This window comes from Aotus nancymaae, unplaced genomic scaffold (genome assembly GCF_030222135.1).
Source record: "Aotus nancymaae isolate 86718 unplaced genomic scaffold, 86718_ANA_hifiasm-v0.15.2.pri h1tg000029l, whole genome shotgun sequence".
NCBI lineage: Eukaryota > Metazoa > Chordata > Mammalia > Primates > Aotidae > Aotus > Aotus nancymaae.
The window spans coordinates 7337353-7343740 of NW_026988442.1; the positions used below are offsets into that span (position 1 = coordinate 7337353).

Genomic DNA, 6388 nt, shown 5'->3' on the forward strand with positions numbered 1-6388 from the left:
TTCAGTATTCCCTCTGCTGCCAGAACATTCCCTATATGTGGTAACTCTAGTGAGAAACAGGCTGAACTCAAAGTCACTAATTCCATTTGACAACCAGTCGGGATATGCAGGTCTTTATTTGGAAACTGCCCTGTTCCAAAAATGTGCCAACATCTGTGAACTCTCCCTAGGGCCAGAATATCCAATCTGGGGCTCTCTACCCTGGGAAATTCAAGCAACAAGAAAGAAATTTGTGTTAGATGCTGGTCACTTTGCATTAGGGCCATACACCCTAAGTTCCCTCAGCCAACCTGTCTCCATCTGAGGAAAATCAGTTGTGTCTGTCTAAGCAGCCAGCCCAGAGGCTGAGAATTCCATTTACTGAGGTCACCGCATCCAGTGAGCCCTCCTTGATTACCCAGACTCACAATGTTGCCTTCTCAATACTCCTGAAAAATGCACTGGGTCCAGTTGTAGGCCCCAACTGTTATCCAAACTCCCCATCCCTAGCACGGACAGGAGGAGAGGAGAATCAATTCAGATTCTAGAGTAGGAGTGACATATATATGGCATTATGATCCTTACTCCCTCCAGTCTTGCCCATAACAGTGATCAATCACTTGTTACTTTCTGCTGTGCCCAGGTATGGCCTCAAAATCGCCTGTACATTAATTGATAGGAACTGGAATCTAAGACAAAGCACATTTGCCACACCTGTTCTAGAGATCAGAGTGTGCTATTAAGAATGCACCATGAAATATTACTCAATCATAAAAAAGGAAGTACTAATGCATGCTACACTGTGAATGAGCCTCAAAAAGTATCTAAGTGAAAGAAGCCAGACACAAAGGGTTATACATTGTATGATTCTATTTATATGAAATATCCAGAATAGTTAATTCCATAGAGACAGAAAGCAAATTGTGGTTGCCAGGGGTTGAGGGAATAGGGAATAACTGCTTAATGAGTATGGCTTTCATTTTGGGAATTAAACTGTTTCGGAGCTAGATATAGATGAAGGTTGCGCAACATTGTGAATGTACTAAATGCCACTGAGTTGTTCACTTTAAAATGATTAATTTTATGTTATGAATTCATAGTTTCATTCATCTCAATAAAACTTTTTCCTTAATTAAAAAAAAAGTGCACCATGAAAGAGATTTAGGGGATGATAGGGCTGATAAGGAAGGAAGTGTTTATTCATTCACCTAATTTAATTCATCACATATTTATGGAGCATTTACCATATGACAAGCACTGCCCTAAGCACTGTGAGATACGAAGTCTATGATGTCAGTGGAGGAGAAAGAGGAACGCTTAAAGATATAGTGCCATGTGCTGAGTGTATGGCAGAAGTAGATAGAAAGTGTCATGGGAGTACACAGTACGGGCAACCAACCAAGATTAGGAGGTCAGAGGAGACTTCCTAGAGAAGATAAACTTTTAAGCAATAAAATAAATTAGCTAAATTTGGAGGCAGGGTAGGGAGGGCATAACTGACTGTAGAAACAATTTATGTAACGGCACAGATGTACGACAGCTACCCAGGGGTTTTGATAACTAAAGAAAAAGATGTCAGAAACAAGAGGAAATGAATTTACATGTTTATTTCTCAAAACCCTAATGTCACCAAAATATAATTGGGGAAGCGTTTCAGAAGAGTTCATGATATTGTACATGCATGATGGTTTTGCAGGCTGGGAGATGCAAAACAGTATTCCTGAGTGTAGTTCATGGGCCCAGCAACATCAGCACTACCTGGGAGCTTGTTAGGAATAAAAATTCTACTAAGTCAGACACTCTGGGGATGAAGCTTAGAGATCTTTGGTTTAACAAGCCCTCCAGGTGATTTTGGTGCCTGCTAAACATGCAGATGTGTAATGGTTCCTGCTGTAACAGTCACCGATTCCACCTGCATGTCCCTTGGGTACCTTCACCATCCCAAACTGGACACATTCCACTCAGCATCACCTTCTCCTTATTTACCTGATTCCTTCAATGTTGGCGCCTCCCAGGGTTTTAGACTCGACATTTCAGTATGGCTCTGATCCTCTGCTGTTCCCACCCCCATCCCATCTGTCCTCATGCTGTGGGAGCTTGTTTGTCTGGCTAATAACCTAAATCCACTAGACACAATTAAAAGGTCAAGAGATAGTGCAACAGCGGGCATAACAAAGGAAGGTCAGGCCAATCTATTTGGCCAGATGGACTTTTGTCCTCAACCTCCCTCTGGGCAAGGCTCAGCCTGTCTGGGCTCACATCCCAGCTTCTCTTCTTTCTGGCTGTGTGATTTACCATGAGATATTTCCCATCTCTGTGCCTCAGTTTTCTCAGTGATAAAGTGAAGATAATAATAGTACTTTCCTCATTGGGTTGTTATGGGGAAGAATGAGTTAATACAGGTAAAGGAATTAGAACAGTGCCTCACTCAATCACCATCACATTATTCACTGATTGCAACAGTCTCTTGTCTTCCAGTCTCTCTTCAAGACTCCTGGCCTTGCAGCTGGCCTGCTGGGTGCTATGAACATGGCAGCCTTGTGTTGAATAAGTCGCTCCCCTCCTCGAAAGTCTTCAGTGGCTTCCTATCACTGTCACTGATTTTAAGGACCCACCCCAACTCCTTTTTTAGCAATAGAACCCTTTGTTCCTTTGCTTTTCGTGGGCTCTTACTGATAATAGAGGACCTGCTTGGGTGGAAGTCAGGGGATGGGAGGCCCTTCCAGCTTCCCCCTTGCCCTTCCTTGTCCCCCAAGAGATGTCCCCTAGGAACCCTGGGATCTGAGAAATCCTACCTGGAAACCTCTGGCCTGTGAAATCGAAACAGCCACTCAAGGTGCTTATTTGCTTCAAGATCACGGTCTCTGGAGAGGAAAATTGCCATGCACGGTTCCATCTGGTCTCTGCTGGGCTGCTCACCTGGTCCACCCTTCAAGATGGTGTTGGCCCAAATTTCCCACCTAACTATCTAGTCTCACTCAGCTACTCGTCCTCCCAGTCAGCCTAGTCCCAAGGGACATGACTTCCTTTTGACCCTAAAGTCCCTTGCATTTGTCAGACACCCGCCCAGAAGGCAGAGAACAGACCCTGGGGAGTCCTGAGAACAGAGAAACCCAAGCTATTTCCAATTCAGAATGTTCTGTTCACCCACCCAGGCTTTGTTCTGATTTCTGATGTTCTTTAGAATCTTCTCATTACATCACTAAGAAAAGCACAATTAAGTCCACATACACACACAATATACACACACACACACATAAAAGATATATGTATATCTTTAATAACTTTTATTATGTTTTCTGATTACAAAGGTAACATATTACCACAATATTAGAAGAAATGTATCTAAAACAGAAAATTATAAAAAATAAAAAAGATAAAGTATAAGGCCTCCACACAGAGATGGGCATTATTAAGTCTTTGGTATATTCCCTTTGAGTATTTTTATATGAATACATTCACATTTGTTCATACAAGTTGGATCATAATTCTATAACTATAGGTTACATGCCATTGAAAAATTCTTCAAGAACAAACTTTTGAATAACTAAATTATATTTAGTTTAGGGGTGTTCTTGTTCAATAAACAATAACTCACATTTATTGAGCACTTACTATGTGCAGGCCTTGTATTTGGTGTTGATTTATGCAGTGATTAACAAACTGGAGTTTACACTCAGGGAGATTACAGTCTATAGTGGGACATGTATTTTTAACAAATGAACATGAGAACAAAGCTACATTACAAATTATACTAGATTTAATCATGGGAAAGAATAGTATTCTATGAGAAAGCTTAGCATAATTAACTTTGGGGATACAGAAAAAGGCTCTCTGAGGAAATCATATTTCATCTAGGATCCAAAAGATAAGTAAAAGCTAACGCATGGAGGAGGGGAGAATAATTCAGACTGTGTTAGATTTTGCTGCATTAATGCGGCTTCACAATCATGAGCAAAGTCTCAGGGGCTTGCAACACCACTTACTGTTCTCACTCACAGTCTTGGATTTGGCTGGAGTCTGGGTGATCTCAGCTGGACTCAGTTGGGCTCAGCACCAGGCTGCAGGTTGGTTTTGAGTTAGCTCCAGTGTCCCACTCACAGCCAAAAAGCTACAGAAACAGGATCTCTCATGGTGGATGGTAGAAGTGAAAGAGGCCAAGACAAACATCCCAAGCACATCTAAAGCCTCTGCTAGCATCACATCTATTAACACGCATCAGTCCAGGTACTGGAACAAGAAAGCATGTCTTACCTCCTCCACAAAGAGGCTCTGCAAAGTGCATGAGTAGATACTGTATCACAGGGACAGAGTGAAGAATCGGGAACAATAATGCAATCTACCTCCTTGACAAAAAAAAAAAAAAGGCATGAGCAAAGACTCCATGTCAGGAAAGAACTAGGAAAAAGGCTGCAGTGAGGCCAGGCATGGTGGCTCATGCCTGTAACCCCAGCACTTTGGGAGGCCAAGGTGGGCCGATCATGAGGTCAAGAGATCAAGACCATCCTGGCTAACATGGTGAAACCCTGTCACTACTAAAAACAAACAAAAAAAATGCTTTCAGCTTTCGGCTCGGAGGAGGCCAAGGTGCAACTTTCTTCGGTCGTCCCGAATCCGGGTTCGTCCAACACCAGCCGCCTCCACCATGCCGCCGAAGTTCGACCCCAACGAGATCAAAGTCATATACCTGAGGTGCACTGGGGGTGAAGTCGGTGCCACTTCTATGCTGGCCCCCAAGATCGGCCCCCTGGGTCTGTCTCCAAAAAAGGTTGGTGATGACACTGACAAGACAACGGTGACTGGAAGGGCCTGAGGATTACAGTGAAACTGACCATTCAGAACAGACAGGCCCAGATTGAGGTGGTAACCTCCGCCTCTGCCCTGATCATCAATGCCCTCAAGGAACCACCAAGAGACAGAAAGAAACAGAAAAACATTAAACACAGTGGGAATATCACTTTTGATGAGATTGTCAACGTTGCTCGACAGATGTGGCACCGATCTTTAGCCAGAGAACTCTCTGGAACCATTAAAGAGATCCTGGGGACTGCCCAGTCTGTGGGCTGTAATGTTGATGGCCGCCACCCTCACGACATCACAGATGACATCAACAGTAGTGCTGTGGAATGCCCAGCTAGCCAAGAAGCACAAGGGTAAATATTTCAATAAAGGTCATTTAACAACTGGTGAAAAAAAAAAAATTAGCCGGGCATGGTGGCACACACCTGTAGTTCCATCTACTCAGGAGTCTGACGCAAGAGAATCACTTGAACTCTTGAACCCGGAGGCAGAGGTTGCAGTGAGCTGAGATTGTGCCACTGCACTCCAGCCTGTTGACAGAGAAAAATCCATCTCAAAAAAAAAAAAAAAAAAAGGTTGCAGTGACTAAAACGCCCAGAGAAGGAGAAGAATCATAAATTATAATATTAGATAATATTATAATAGAAAAGGAGTAAAGAAATTCAAATTTTATTTATGCTGCATTAAAATGCCAACAGAGGCCAGGGATGGTGGCTCATGCCTGTAATCTCAGCAATTTGGGAGACTGAGGTTGGGGAGAATCGCCTGAGGTCAGGCGTTCGAGACCAGCCTGGCCAACATGGCAAAACCCCGTCTCTACTAAAAATACAAAAATTATCCAGGATGGTGGCACATGCCTGTAATCCCAGCTACACAGGAGGTTGAGGCAGGAGAATCACTTGAACCTAGGGGGTGGAGGTTGCAGTGAACCAAGATTATGCCACCGCATTCTAGCCTGGGCGACAGAGTAAGACTCCATCTAAAAAAAAAAAAAGCCAATAAACCAGGTGTTGAAACTCAAAATAATAAGAGCTATTTTTGACAAACCCACTGCCAATATACTAATGAGCAAAAGCTGGATGCATTCCCTTTGCAAACCAGCACAAGGCAAGGATGCCCTCTCTCACCACTCCTATTCAACATAGTATTAGAAGTTCTGGTCAGGGCAATCAGGCAAGAGAAAGAAATAAAGGATATTCAAATAGGAAGAGAAGTCAAATTGTCTCTGTTTGCAGATGACATGATTGTGTATTTAGAAAAACTACAGGTGTGTGCCACCCATCATCTCATCCCCAAATCTCCTTAAGCTGATAAGCAACTTCAGCAAAGTCTCAGGATACAAAATCAATGTGCAAAAATCACAAGTATTCCTATATACCAATAATAGACAAACAGAAGCCAAATCATGAGTGAACTCCCATTCACAATTGCTGCAAAGAGAATATAATGTACCTAGGAATACATTATATGTTGTACCTAGGAATACAACTTAAAGGGATGTAAAGGACCTCTTCAAGGAGAACTACAAACCACCGATCAAGAAAATAAGAAAGGACGCAAACAAATGGAAAAACGTTCCATGCCCATGGATAGGAAGGATCAATATTGT

The 6388-nt window shown here is 42.8% G+C and overlaps 1 pseudogene; it reads left to right on the forward strand.

Moving 5' to 3' along the window:
- The first annotated feature begins 4546 nt into the window (after positions 1-4546).
- LOC105719075 (large ribosomal subunit protein uL11-like) lies at positions 4547-5136 on the forward strand (annotated as a pseudogene).
- The last annotated feature ends 1252 nt before the right edge of the window (positions 5137-6388 follow it).